This window comes from Falco cherrug, chromosome 14 (genome assembly GCF_023634085.1).
Source record: "Falco cherrug isolate bFalChe1 chromosome 14, bFalChe1.pri, whole genome shotgun sequence".
Lineage (NCBI taxonomy): Eukaryota > Metazoa > Chordata > Aves > Falconiformes > Falconidae > Falco > Falco cherrug.
The window spans coordinates 12,438,835-12,455,252 of NC_073710.1; the positions used below are offsets into that span (position 1 = coordinate 12,438,835).

The 16,418-nt window shown below is 37.2% G+C and overlaps 1 protein-coding gene across 2 annotated transcripts in view; it reads right to left on the minus strand.

Annotated features, from left to right (window-relative positions):
* Positions 1 to 16,418, minus strand: part of GARRE1 (granule associated Rac and RHOG effector 1) — a 63,345-nt gene that overhangs the window by 44,439 nt on the left and 2,488 nt on the right. The window lies entirely within an intron of this gene.

The following is a 16,418-nucleotide window of genomic DNA, read 5'->3' on the forward strand; positions in this document are numbered from 1 at the left end:
ATCAGAAAACTGTAATCATGAAAATGTTAAACTAAGGAGAATGTATTTTTACAGCAAATGAACATAATTATGTTTACCATATTTGGGCTCAAATTTGGCTGGCAATTCAGACTATATACAGACAGCAATATCTGATTCACTGTCACAGGATATGAATAAACCAGAGCAACCCAGTGTGAATAACTGTCTCCTTCCTATAACAAAACCAACGACTAGTGTGTACATAATACTCCAAATGCATTGTATACTACTACTGTAAACACCAATTTCACAAATAGTAGTAGTTGAATAGTTTTAACCTTAATTCTAAAAATCATTCTTTAACTAGGTCTTTGTAGCAGGAAAGTTGTGGAACTGTCAGAATGCTCTATTTCTAACAAATCTATGGGTTTTGATGTATTAGATTATGTAGAACTAATTTCTGTAGCTGATGAAGGAACAGTGGTGACAAGTAATTTGAGATCATAAAGATTAAAAAGGTAGAAACAGTAGCACGCATACTTCGTAACTTTTCCTCATGTTTTCTAAGCAAAAAAGCTGGTTTTGCGACTTGGGCACAGCATTCCCCTCCTCGTCAAGACCAGAATTTATTAATTAAATATAGGTGAGATTTTAAAACCACCACTAACTCATCCTGCATAGTTGGGGTCAAAACATGACTAGCTATAAGATCAAATGTAGCACCATTCCAGTTTATAAATCTCTAATACAAATGAAAAGGGAAAAATATAGCCAAATCTTGCCAACTATAACATTTTCCCCTTCAAGAACACCCAAAGCTTAGCGCTTATCTAGTTCTTCTGCCTGCTTTGCACAGCAGACAACTAAAAAAAAATATCCTTGCTCAAGTTCCTCAATATTCTGCAAATGCCATTAACTGGTTCAAACACAAGCTAAGCACTGAAGTCAAAAGGATTCTCCTTTTGCTTTTCTTCAACAAGCCCCTGTAATAGAGCAAATATCACCCCACCTTCAGCACAACACCAACAGCTTACATCTTTGAGACGCCAGTATCTAGTGCTTTCTATTAGCTGCTTCAGTAATCCTGCTTTCTATTTCAGTCCACAGAATAATTTGTTGTCTTTTATCCACACAATGTAAACGCCAAAATAGTCCACAGGTCAACTTAAAATCCAAAAGGGGCAAACTGAAGGCTGAGGAATGCAAGAGCAATCCTAGGTCTCCTCCATCCACTCCTTACACTGGCACAGCTGCAAGAAATTTCTGGTTTTCAAATAAATTAGTTACTTGGGTTTTGCATGTTCTTCCTAGGAAGACTAGCTTGATTAAAGTTATTTTCCTTTTATTAAGAAAAGCAAATACTTTAATATTTTAAGACTATTCTTTTCCTGCTTCTTTAAAAACAGAGTTAATACTTAAAAATGAAGTTTAATAGTCTTTCAATACCAATAAATCTACACATCTGGAAAATAAATCTCATTTTTTATATCTAGTGTAGACACTACCAAGGAATATAAATAACTTCACACAAGAGCTACTTACTAACAAATGCATACATGGAATTCTGCTGGCATGTCTCAGCAGCACGCATAGCTTTTCTAGCTTCCGGCTTTAAGTTGCTACATTAAGTATACAGCACGCAAAGGCATACAACAATCAAATTGATGTTCGAATTAATACTGATGTGATTTGATTGATGTAATGTGGTTTTTCCTTTAAAAAAATGCATTGGTTTTTGGTTATAAATTGTTCCCCAGAGAACTCACCAAATACTCCCCAACAAAATTATCAATTGTTAATTGAAAATTAACATATAAACTGAAGTCAGATCACCTTACCATGTCCTGAAAGTATAAGTACTGATAGTTTTATATAAACAACTAAGCCTTCCATCATGGGCATGATCTGTCACCAGACTATATGGCAAAATTTCTGCATTAAGTTGTGCAAGAATTTTTTTTGCCTAGCAGAGGATACAGTGGGATATTTATGTTAGTATAATACATCTTGAAGGTGAAACAGATGTAATGTTCTAATCCATACAATTAACATGATGTGATTGATATATTCAGTAGAAATCAAAATCCATATGTAAACCATAAGTTTAAACTTTTATTATTAGATCTTTCTGAAAACTCACATGTGTTCCCCCCGAAGCACCTAGTACCAACAGTCCAAGATACCACACACATGAATCAGTGGAAGATCCGAACTTCATAAGCAATTAAGTACATGCAGCAGTATCTCTCAATATTCATTAACAGAGCTGAATTTTGTTCACTAATGAAGACTGGAAAGAAACATTTAAAATTTTAGGTGGTATCTTCTGATGTGTCAAGTATACTTAAAAAAATTATCATCAACATGAAAGACTAGGCTTACATTAAACGATGTTTAGGTGATTTAAGCCATGCTGACACTCCCTCCCAGTGACATGTTGAGAAAGGGCTTTCTGCTGCAGAAATTGCGACACAATAAAGTTCTGCCAGCCATAAGACACTGCAAAGATGCCAAATACATTTATGCAACATTTCAATACCAGCTGATGCATCTATTACAGATCTGGCCTGACCCCTTTCAAATATATTTCTTAAGTATTAGATTTAGAACACGCGACCTTTTTGCCATCAGGACTGTCTGTGCAGAGAGCATGCTGACAGCCAGGACTGTCCCACTAGTACCAAGCACTGCCCATGACTAATCTGGCACCAGGAGAAGGCCACAAGACACAACAATAAGCATCAAGGCAACGCCTGGCAATTTCTACTTAATATATTACTACAACCCCCCACCCCCGGCACCATTTTTAGCCACTGTTGGATTTCCTTCCTTCTCCCCATCCCCCAACCAGGCTCCAAACCTTGAAGTAACCTTGTTCTGTTGTTCCCCCCCCCCCCCCCCCCCAAGAGACAGCTCCATGCCTGAAACATAACCTCTAATCTTATTTTCTATTTCTAGCATACAATTCACGACCCTTATCCCAATTTTTTAAATTAAATATCCTCCATGCTGCAGACTCCGCTTCCTATAGTCAGGATAGCCCACAGAGTACGTCAGAATTTATAACCATATGGTTCTTGTTTAGGACAATTTTACATTACTTTTAAGAGCATTAGAAACATACAGTATTTAGGTAATATAGGTTTAAAAACCTCCCCTGAAAAAGAGGTTTTCAATACTACTGCCAGTATTGCATTGCAATGAAACAACTTTATTTGTTAGAAGGTTTACATAAAGACCTTAAAATACAACAGATCTGCACTTCAGGGCAGTTTGCAAAGCAAAGCATTAACTTCCAGCAATTACTGATACTTGGGCAATATCTGTGGACATTAAGCTAAAGTGTTACATATTACAGGGGTTTATTTCAAAGGGAAGTCTTCTCATAAATAGGTGGTATCAGACGAGAAGGGTTTTGCTTAAACTTCTTTGGGTTTTTGCAACAACATTTGTTTGTCATCAATTCTGTAACATTACTTACACAAAAGCAACTGTGGTCTACTGAATCAGATGTCCATCTAGGCCACAGTGGCAGTGGTCAAAATCCATACTTTTAATTATTAGCACTATCCATAACCCTCTTTCATATTTTTATCAATTATACCAAATTTGTACAGCTGCTAAGGCAAAATGTTCCTCCATGCACAAATTCTCCCACAAAAAGCACTTTGATACAGAACAGCTCCCTGAAGAACGAAAAAATATTTTTCTGTCTCCAAAGTGCTGAAAAACAAGAAGTTTCCAGGACGCGTCCCAGTCTGACACAGCCATGCCCTCTCAGAGCTGCACAGTTACACGTACACGTCTGCATTTTCATCAGCCACATGCCAACACTCTTCTGCCTACCCCAAAACAAGCTATTTCAGTCCCAGAAAACACATCCCCACAGAGCGTGGAGGGAACGCCTGCCACTGTTCAGCCGGCTGTGTGCTTACCCTGCAGAGAAGAACTGATTTAGTCACTGTGCATTAGTGCGTATCTTCACTTACACACAGTGAAAGTTAAACAGGCCAATTCTAATACATCCACATCCCAAAAAATTTACTCTAATGCTTATACCAAGTCAGCAGCTAGCCTTTCAAAATAAGGCCAACTATACTGATACAACTTTCTGTTGATTAATCAGAAAATTAGTCAGTCTAGGAGGTCAATACCAAAGAAATTGCCCCTTCACAAAATCACTTTCTGAATTATGTTTTAGACATAATCTGTTATGGGACAGCTTGACCACACAAACTAAGTTAGGAAAGGGAGAATAATCCTTGAGCTAAGACAGTGTCACATGTTTTGTTAAGTTTTTTTTTTATATATATATATATACACGTGTGTGTATATATATATTATCAACACGTTTTACAATAAATACAGCTTTTTAAAATAAATACAGCTTGTTTGGCATTGGTATACGCAGGCAGTTCTAGTAGATACTGTTAGTCTGTTCTACTTTCTCCCACTCCTTCAGCTTTCTCCCCGTGCTCAGCAGGCCATCATTTGAATTTATTGGTAGTTCTACAGAAATTGAATAGTGTGAGTGGGAGGACAGCCTCTAGCAATTAAGAATAAAAGCAGGTAAGCGAGCATAAATCAGATTAGAGAAAAACAAGTGTGAGAACTTAAGGTAACAGAGCTGGATTTTGAAACGGACTGGAAAACAATAAACAGACACTGTAAAGCCCAGAGTTATCAATATAGGTATCAGACCAATTTATACTATGAAGCAAAAGTTAGCACAGTAACAGGTGCAGTGCAATCAGGTGTAGCCCAACATGATACATGCCTAGGCTGCTACTGGGGGCGTAATAATACTTTTTCCTTACTTAAAAAAATAAATAAAATTACACCGTCAACATAAATGATAACTGCAGATCAGGACTGCCTTTTCCTCAGCAAAAAAAGGATGCTATAACAACATGTTTTGAATAGTAACTTCATTGAGTCTTAAGGGTCAACATTTGAAAACTTCTCCACCCCACCCCTAAATGAGGGCTAGAAACATCTCAAGAAACCTCACTGAGATTCTCATGTCAGTGAATGACAGCCACAAAAATTCATCATAGCACTAGGAAAATATTCACAAGTATGTTTTCAAAAGGATATTGTTATTCAAACGGAAAAAGAGTATCACACCACCACTGTCCAACAAACCAACCATTTCAATTTATTAAATCCATTAAGCATTTTATTACTGCTGCATCCATAAAATACATAAATAGCTACTATAATATTGCTTGTTGATGTAAATACAATTCCAAAGATGGTTTCCCCACAGTTTCTGCCTTTAGTATGAATGTTACAGCAGCAATTCTGAAGTCCTCACTGAGGACAGTATTAAGGTCTTTACTTTTCCAGAACTGTTTCCACTCCCATCTTTAAGTGAGAACACAGTATAGGTGGTTTGTTATGTAAGAATATTCGTCATTAGTCATATAGACTGAAAACCAAGTATGTACCAAAGCAAATCCACACTTGACACCATTTTAAAATCTTTACTTCATAGGGAAAGGGCTCCTGCAGTACAATCACTGATGCAGGCTGAAAATGCATGGTAATTTGTGCCTTAATTTTGTATAGAGTATGCAATAAACATTCTACCAAGTCAGAACAACCCTTTTAACATACAACAGATCATATGAAACATTCAAATTTCTCAATGAGCACCTGGGAAAAAAAAATTAAGCTCACTGAAAATGTAGCTATTTTTTTAAAGTTTCTGAAAGGAAATCTGAGGATTTCTGAAAAATAATTATTTTCACCTACAGCCCACCAGCATCACCAGGTGAAGTCCTCAGAGAGCTAACAGCAATACTGTTACTACTATTGTCAGTACTGGAGTACAAAGAAATGAACACTAATCATCATAATGGTTAATTGTTCTGTTTGGTATTTAACAATGCAATTATTAAATTAATTATAAATTAAATTTAACAATTCAATTTTAAATATTAAGTATATTAACATGATCTAGTAAACATTATATTTAAGATAAAATTAGTGGCCAAAATAGACAACATGTGCCTTCTGTCTGCTAGCTGCAACAAATTTCCACAACACATCTCATCCAGCACACATGTGGCTTCCCTGCCAGGGCAGCCTGCTATGAAACCCACCTTCCCCCAAGAAGCCAGACGCTGCTGTAATCAACACCTCTCAAGAACCACAGCCAGAAGTCTTCTACTTGGACACACATCTCATCCAAGACATTCCCATATATTCACTCCTTTCAAGTTCTTCCAGCCCCAGTGGAACTCACACTGTGGCTGTGGCTCAGCCTGATTTTGGACAAGACATCCACTACTACTACTCCATAATCAATACTATGGAAACAACTCCTTCCACACATGTCTCTAGGACAGGTAAGCAAAATTATTACTTAGGCAAAAAATTCATCTTACATCTGCTTCTAAGATAAACCACTCACTAAGAGATCGCCACAGAACAATTTTAACTGTTTGGAAAAAACCCTGCTCCTAGACCCCAAGGCTCGCTCAAACTTCCACTACAGTTCTTTACTATGTTCTCCATTTACTGACAATACATCTGCTTCCTCATGTTTTCCCCATTAGGCAAGCTCTGACAAAAACCTGAACTTGTGTGTATTCTGCTCCTGAATTACTGATGGCAGCAGAAAGTGCAAATCACTACTGCACAATCAAACAAAACAGCTAACATGCTTTTGCAGGAAGGTTTTGCATCCATTCCTATTCTCCAAAGCATTACATGGAAAAAGCCTAGAAAATGGTGTTCCTACTACTAATAATACTCCTTCTTTCCAAGGCTCCATGAGGATCTTGCTCTACTTCTACAGTTACTCCATTAGGCAATTACAACTTCTATATTCTGCATAGGCCTACAATATAAATCTGTAGAAATCTCTCAGGGAACACTACAATAAATAAACACAGGCATGCTACATTTATTTTCTGCATCTTCTTTTCAAAAGAGCTATGATAATATCAAGTCTGTAGTTACCTGCAAATTTTGAACACTGAAAATATATCTTACTGTCTTGCTTTCAATTCAACGTCCGTTCTATTCTCAATTTCTTGTTCCTACTTTTAGATTCACTCCAGCAAGCTTAAAAACCACAGTATTAGACAAGCATCCTTAGGCTAAGGTATTTATGTATTTTTTTTAATCTACAAGTAACAAAATAGATATTTCCTCCATACACCTAACAACTACCTGTTACATGCATATTACACAACATATGATGTCCTTTATTAAGGGAGTGAATTTCAATGAGTCATTTTCTCAACATTTCCATTCTAGAAATAATCACCTTCCTTCAAAGTGTCCAGTAACGTTATGCAGCTGCAGCAGACCACATCATTTTTCGCATATTATTTTATTAGAAACAATGTGTTCTAAAGTCAGAACTGGGACTAACCACAATCGGAGTATTATTTGATACATCAAGGGATTTTTTTATCCTCAACTACCACTTGCGTATTTCTGTGCTGCAGGAGAGTTTAAGCACTGCTTCAGCTGCACAGACACTAACACTCATACCAAACTGAGTTTAGAACAACAGGAAATCTTTCACATTTTCAGCACGGCAGATTTCTCTCCCCATCTTTCAGTAACATTCCAATCCTCACTGTGTAATACACACAAACAGGAAAGTTTTAAATGTGAATTCAAGTGTAAAGCAGCAAAAAAGCAGTAACAGTAGGAACAAAAATCATCACAGGGAGAAAAGGAGAGATTCAGCAGCATAAGAAAATTCAATGATTGTGGGCTTGACAATGAAACTGATGGTTATTTTAACAGTGTATCAATCTAATGATATTAAAAATTGAGATTAAACTATATTTTAGGGCTCTCAAATGCTATTAGTAAGGCATCCTGCTGCTTTTTGAGTTGCTGTATGGATATCACCAAATCATTTTAAACAGCGTAGCCACTTGTAAAATGGAGTCTTATCTCCTCTTATAGCTAATGTTTCTATTCCAGATTGAATAATTATTCCACAGGCTGCTTTTCATATTTTTCAGGTGATTATGCTGGCATTTCTTTGCCTCTAAATTTGAAACATAGATTCCATTTATGCAGACATTTCTTTGTCCAGATTTAGGACAAAACAGTGGATTTTTATTGCGCAGAAGTGGCACTTACTACTAATAACAATTTTGATGTTATATTAAGCAATCTATACTAGTAAGTCCCTAGAACATACCTACTCATGAAAAAACACCAATGAAAAAAATCTTGTGGCATCTAAGTTTTTACCACACGTAAATGCCGTAAAAAAATACCTCTCATCCTCATTTATACCAATTTAATTTTGTTATTCATAAGTGAATGAAAAGTCTTTACCTAACTATTTGTTAATTCCAGAAGATTACACTTAGTCTCAATGATTACTCATCGAGTTCATGACCATGAGTAGTTGCTTTGCTATGCTTCTTACTAGTCTTCCAATATGAAGGTTATGTACAAAGAAACCAAAATCTTTGAACAGAGAAAACAAACAAGAAAAGAAGAAAGCAGGAAAGTCATTCCAGTGTGAGTGAGTAAGCCACAAGTACCTGCCACACAACCTACAGCTTACCACCAGCCCAAGCAGAGGCAATACTTTCCATATGGAAAAACACAAGCAGCAGTTTTAGAAAAAAAAAATTTCACCAGTGAAAACAAGAAACAATGCAACCCTTCATATCAACTACAAAGCATCATTTTCAAAGTATTACTTATAAAAATGCTGGCTCTTACCAAAAAGATACAGGTGGTCTTATCTGTGCTGGAATACACAACTGTTGTTCTAAGACAAATCTTGCATTTGAGGACCTGTACTGGTATGCAAGTCAACTTGTCAAATGCTTCCCCTCTCTGAGGGATATTCTATAGCTGCAATTACTATTCCCTGCTTTTTTTAGAATATATTAAGTGGGCCTTCTGGGATCACCAGGTTTGGACTATTTCAGATGGAATACTGTCCCCCACAACACTGTCTTTTGGCGAAAATGCTATCTGCCTGTGACAGTGCATGGGAAGTGAAAGCCAATGAATTACAGGTCTTTCAGTCAATGGTGTGACGTAAAAAGAAGAAAAAAACCAAACACGCTCACAATACAAACCTTTAGAGACAGCTAAATAAGGGATAAGAAGTCCAAAGTCAACAGCGCTTTGAGGCACAGTCATGTTTTTCACATGATACCAAGCACCATGATCAGTATTCACACATACCTAGTTGCACAATATTTGCCCCAAGTCTACTGTTCCAAATTACACCAGTTTCAGTTTGCTCACATCAGGATTCATTTTAAAGAAAAATATTTATAATAGACATAGCATGCAAGATGCCTTGCATTCATATTATAATTTATTCCTCAACACACTGAACAATGGGATCACAATACAGCATACCTTCCTATCTATGCTTGTAATTATGAGGACTGTATCACTTACAGAACCTTAAGTTAAAATTATGTAGTGTATTAATTATGTAGTGTAGAACATTTCATAAACTATACTTACCCTTGTTTTTCTTGATGTATGATTTAATGTGCAGTAAAAAACAACCCAACACAGCAGAGATGAGCAACTTGCACTCCGGAACAGAATATATCAAATAGCATATGCAAGGAAGACAATATATTATTTCCCTGAAACCACAAGAATTTTTTGAAAGAAACAGACTCATCAGTGTTAAAACAATTTCAGAATAAAATACAGACAACTTTTAGCAGAAAGGCACTGACTGGAATACGCAATTTTCTCCTATTTCAGGATGCAACTTAAAATATCAGTAACAACATGCTGTATCAGACAGAGAAAAGCATCTACTGGCTGTACTGTGAAGCTGAAAAAGCCAAAAAAAGTGAATGTCTCAGGAAAAAAGCACAAACAAACCACAACTTAGCATCATGGCAAGTTTTGTCAGTCATTTTAGCAGTAGTCTTCATCTATCACAACGTACAAAGTTGAGGATCAGGAACGCCTTTCAAGTGGAACAAACACATAGCAAAAGGTGTTGAAACACAAGAGAAAGCAGGCTAGGCAGACATTTTCCATGAAGACCTCCCAAAGTTCAAAGGATGGAGAAGCACGCGTTTAAACACAGAACAATGAATAAGAGGGTAAAAGCAGGCAATTTTGAAGAGACCAACAGCAACATGCTAATCTATACATATTTCCTCAGAAATTGACTTGAAGTTTTAGTTTAAAGACACACTAAATTGTCACAAAACCCCTAGGTGGCAATGTATCGAACAAGCAACAAGCTCTGTGCAGCTCTTTAAGAAAAAATTAAACTTAATATATTGTACCTCTAAAGCCAGAGGAGATATTCAATCATGAACTCTGGTACCTGTAGCCACAGCAATTCACACACCCAGTATTCAGTCCAACAACATGTCTGATTCAAGCACACTCCTCAGAAAAGTGTCCAGAATCAAAGACACCACGGAAGGTTTTAGAGTAGTAACTCTCCGACATCCGCCCAGCAACAAATTAAATAGCGCTAGGGATTCAGTGACAAACACCTCCTGATGCTTGAAAGACAGCATCTATGATTTGAAAGGGAGCTCTGCAGCCAGCACGGTCACCGTGATATGGTAAGAGAAGGCAGAGTGAGAGAGGAGCTAGAATCTTTTAATACATGTCCAGGGGAAACATAATTAAGAGGCAAATCATGGTCTCATTCATTTGTCCAACTGTATCAGACAATCCTAGTCAAGCCTTCTAAAACTCAACTGTTCTAGAAACTAAAATGAAAAAAAAAAGGGGGGGGAAGAAAAAAACTCCTTCCCTGCTGTGTCTTCAAAGGAAGAAAATGCACTTCTCCCAAAAAACATTTCCCTAAATCTTGTGTGTCAACTACAGATTTACTCAATCATACCAATCCATCACCACAAAAATGTAACATTCCTATATAAAAACAAAAAATGTATCATTAGTGGTTTTCAACAGATTTCATATCCAGCAACATCTGCAGAGCAATAGATTTCACTCAACCAGCCCAGGATCTTTTTTTAACCACAAACCCAAGCAACAGATTAATTTCAAAATAGCACAGGTCAGATGTACCACTCTTCCACACGGATAAAGCAGTAAGTACCCTTGACCAAACACTGCCGAACTAATATGCTGTCCCACCACCCAAATTACTTTTTCAGTTTTAAGACCAAATATTGTATGAAAGCTCACATTTAAATTAGGGATAACTTGGATCTGCATAATACCTCTGCTAAGGACAACTTGTGAACAAACTCACATTTAAATTCATGGCCAAATTTTATATTAAGTTTGCTATTACAAAATAACTTGTTTAAAACTTTAAAATACTCCCTCTTCTTTGGACCTGAAATGAGGTCAAAGGGCTGAATTCGACATCACAATCTGTTGCCCTGGAAATCATTGCAATCTTTAAACAAAGAAGTTTATTATGAGATCTAATAGGATTGCTTGAGAAAAAACATTTTCATTCTCTTCCCAAAAGCAACACAAGACAGACAGAAAGACTGGAAGCTCTGAGTAAGGGCTCTTCCAACATTTTAATACAGAACCAAGAATATTCCCCATAACAGTATAGATGCTCCTTTTTTCTCAGGGTTTTGTTCTAATAATTGGCATTTCCTTACACACCCCATACAGTTTCAATCAGCATGAAAGTCTAAGAAAAATAAGCCACAGAATTAAAGTCCACTTACACTTGCATTAATTTAGGAAATTTAATTTTTAGTTAACCTATCCTGCTCTTCTATACACAAATTTCAGCAACCTCTTTTCAAAAATAGCTACAACAGAAGCACAAGTTACAACACTACCAAAACCTTAACTTTGCTTGTATCACAACTTGTGTACCTACACTGTTAGACAATTTATTTGTCCTCCACTGAGTTAAAGTACACCCACTTGGCTCTCCGTACAGTGGAGAATGTACAAGTATCCACTCAAACCTCTGCTTTCCTGCCGACAACAGCAGCAACCTGGCAGTCTCAACTATTTCATTTGCACTACTCAGAATAAAACTCAGTAAAACAAAATTCCAATCACTACCAAATCTTACACTTTTTTTCCCATTCTCTTGTGCTTTTTATTTAATAAAAGAAAGGTTTTATCTTTCCTAAATGATACATGCATATTTAGCAGTAGACCTATTTTTCAGCACCATATTAAAGTTCTTGACTACATCATCTGCTTGTAAATGTTCATCTCATGTAGTAAACAGGGTATAACTTATTACCTTATTTAAATATTTGTGAACTATGTTGCTCAGCCAAAAAAACACAAATACCTAACTATGTCTTTGGTAAGAGGCTACATAAAGTTTATTCTGGAGCTATGAAACATATACTAATGAAGTTGGATTCCTAACAACGTATTTGCAGTTTTATTTTAACACTATTCTACATCACCTGACTTTCAATTCCTGCTTAGACAAAGAACTGCAGACCACTCAACAGCAGGCAATATAGCTATTCTTCCCTTCTGCCAAAAAAAATCTCCTGTTCTCAAGATCTATCCATCTTTTACTAAATATAGGTGCCTTTAATGATGAAAACCTGCATTCATTTTTACTTTCATTTGACAAATGTGGTTTCTTCTGAGCATTTGGAGATGACTAACTCATTCTACATTGAATTTACACTGCAAGATGCATGCAGAAGAACATACGGATCTGGAAGAATGGAATTTTTAGGTAGCCTCTTCCTCCTTCTACATAATACCATCTGGTGCAGGACTTGCAAATAGCATCCTGAGAAAAATTTTGAAATACTCAACAGAAAGATTATGTTCCTCAAATCTTCTGGAGTCTGACATAGAATTACATTTACCCGAAGTGATCTTTCCCCTGTGATACTCAGTCTTTTACCCAAGCTGTGAGAATGCAGACACAAAAAAATTCTTTCAATAAGAAGAGTGTTTCTGTGTCTGTCCTTCCTAGTCACTACAGCTTTCACTGGTTTTCAGCATTTCTGTCATATGCTAGGCCACGTAAAAAGAGTGTCTAGCTTCTTCAGGATGAGATTGCCAGCTTCCAGTATTTTTACGGAACTTTTTAAAATATTACTTTGTACTTCAGACTCCTAGGAAGCAACACTTAAAAGATCTCCAGATTCTTCTGGAATGTGAGCTGTAGACATTCAGGTGCTTTATCTTTCTCTGAGGAAGCTCTCATGCTTGGACTCAAACTGCTCTTCTAAGACACAATCAGCCAAGTTCTGTAATCTGTACAGAAGACCATAAGTTCAACTGTCATTAAAAAAACCCCACAACCTAAAAACATTGCTCTGAATATCCTGGTATCAGACAGATCATGTGGACATGCTTCAAAGTATCTAGTTTTACCCCAGTAAATCCAGAGGAATTCCCAACACCATCCAGAAACTCACAAACATACCAAGTTATCACAGTGAGGCAATCTACTTGGGAAAATAAAAACACTCAGTTACTGAGAGGATTAATGATACATTTCGTGGCTAGCTAACTCTCACACAAATCAATCACACTAGGGATGCCTGAGAACAAGTGGACAAAAGGTCCATCACAGTCCTTCCTTCCTAGTCTTCTCCTACTTTCTCCTCTACAAAACATTCCATACATTGCTTTACAGTTCCCAAAACACAGCATGTTAGAATAAAGCTCTAAAGAATCAAAGCTAAATATTATTTCTACCAAGGGAAATAAACTTTCCCTTATGTTCAGAAACTTTAAGTTGAGGAGTTTTGTTCGGTTCCCAGATTGCACAGTACACTGCACAAAGCCTGTGAGGAGTTTTCCATAACTGGACAGTACCACTTAAATGTCAACTTTGAGTGCACAACTGATCACGCCTAAAACACTGTTATTAAACAACCAGTTGACGTGTTGTAAGTTTCTAACGCACACGTAGTGTGAGGAAAGAACAAAAACAGAACACCTAAACCTGAGAAGGGGAGGCTGACAAGGTGATGGAGAGATCTTCCCGTTGAAATTTCCCAAATAATCCGTCTTTTGCAATGCTATTGGACAGAATGCTTACCACAAAACATTAGTATCTGACAAGTACCCCACTGAAACATGACCAGATAAAACAAAACAGAGAATCACATAGACCAGAAAACCCTAACCACTTGAAAAAGCAGAAAACACTTAGAAAAGTAAGAAACAAAAGACCACAAAGGAGTAGAGCTATGTTGCAGGACAATGAAAATCTAACTAGCCTATAACAAATTATGCATCAGTCATTTCAAGGGGAAAATTTTACTAAAAACATAGGCAGGAATTTGTCACTATTTAAGAAGGTGTTGTATGTTTTGTCAGAAATTATTTTCTCTGCTGTGAGTCTAACAGTAAAAACACACAAGGTAAAAAATTTTAACATGGACAGCTACTTTACAGCAAAAACTTAGTAAATTTATGTTTTGCTTTTTAGCTAATACAGCAACAATTCTATCTACTAGTGCTACCATGTTCTCCTATGAGGGCTTTCCTTAGAAGGGAGAGTACTTACTTCCTTCATGAGAACAGTTCTTCAAAGCAAAGCCCTAGTACATCCCACTTGAAACCTGGACTGTTTTAATGAAGAGTTCCAATAGGTGCCTGCCCTGATAAACTGCCATACGTTATCAGTAGACTGAAACCAATGTACCACCGATGGTATGCAATACCACAGCTGGAAAAATGTCTGACTTGCTATAAAGGCTCTTGAAGATGCCTGAAAGCCTCACAAAGCCCCAATTACTCCCACCTCAAATAATACCCATTCTGCTCTGCGCTAACAGACACCTCAGGATTCCCCCAGCCACACTGGAGTACTTCGCATTCCCCTCTTCAGCCCTTTTCTTTCATTCTTCAAAGTTTAACCAGCATTTCCAGACCCTCTATTCTGCTCTTTCCCACACACCCACCCCTCTTTTCCTTGTACTTTAAGGATGCTGCAACCCAAGTCCCTAGAAGACTGTTTGCCTTATGCCAAGTTTATGGCCTTAGTAGAACCACACAGATAAATCCCCCAAAATTTATCTTAAATAATTAATGCATTAATCTTCATTAATTACAGCAGAGTAAAACAAAATTCAAGACCACAGTTCTCAAAATAATGTCTTGTCTACATTAGAGCACTTCAAAGTGAAACACACCTCATTAACACCAATATCATCTTTTTTAAGTTTCATAGGAAAAAATTATTTTTTTAATTACTCTTTTTGGCAGAATTCAAGGACTGGACCAAAACAGTTTATTCACAGAACACTGGAAGACTGGGATCATATCAGACCAAATCAGCAATTAACCTGCAAAGCAGTATTCATGAAACAAATGCCTCCAACTCCCCACACACACACCCTAACAGTTTCTTTGGAGGCAGAAGGGGTGAACGTCTAAACGCCTCCTGCCGTAAAAATATCTTGAGGTACACAAACAGCAGAAGAGAGAAACCCACACAAAGCCAGAGGCACAATGAAACACAACTACTAGTAGCTTTTTCTTAGTGAGTTTGGAGTCCATCTTTAACAAATTCTACTTAACTTCCAAAATATTTTTTTCATCCTACCAGGCAGAACTTCAGATTTCACAGATATCAAGAAACAGCACCTTCTATGGTTTAGATCTGCAGTCCCCATACAAGCTTCCAGTGCTGCTTTCAAACACCAAACATACAAAATCTAAACAGAACCTGGAATACGATACTGCCTGGAGAGCACAAGATTGCTCACGGCACGTTACTAATAAATTGTTGTTACACAAAGGCCAACAAAGGTTAAGAAATACTAATCCAGACATATCACCAAGCTCTAGGAGGACCAGTGTGATTATAATGCAGATTTTGCCAAACCTAGCAGGGCCAGTTGCCCTCTGAGCCAGCCCCAGCACAATGTTTTGTGATGAGGTTACCCATGCTGCTGGAAATGTCATCTTTCATGTATGATACAAAACCCCTTCTATAGTTACTAACAATACCCTGGCATTGTTTGCAACATGCAGGGTGTTGCTCTGGCTAACATCCAACTCCAGTAATAATATTCTACCTACCTACAGTAACCACAAGATGATACTCTTCATTTTCAGCCCCAAGTGGCTTTGCAGTGCAGCAGCAAGCTCTTAAAGAATTGCCATACTTCACTGCAAGTTCTGCATTTCACTGTGCATTATCTGTCTGCACAGATCAGGCATGTCTCTCAAACTGTAGAAACACCTTGAGATTACTGGAAATAAAGGAGCTCTTTTCATACGGCACAATTAGTCATATCAGCAGTGATAGCTATTTTGAGCAGCACCCATTAATCACTATCATTAGCAGGATTTCTGGTGTACCAGCATTCATTGTACCAAGAACAAGTCTTTTCCTATTACAGTACTAGTATATAAACAAAAGCAGCAGCACAATTTCTCTTGACACAATCCTGGTTTGAGTAACGAGAGGCAAGTGGCAGCACTTAAAACTACAGTCAATTCAGGGTATAAAGGAAAGCTTACTTAAAACTTTTAAGACAGCAAAAATACAGCTGATTTGCTGCAAAGAAAAAACTGGC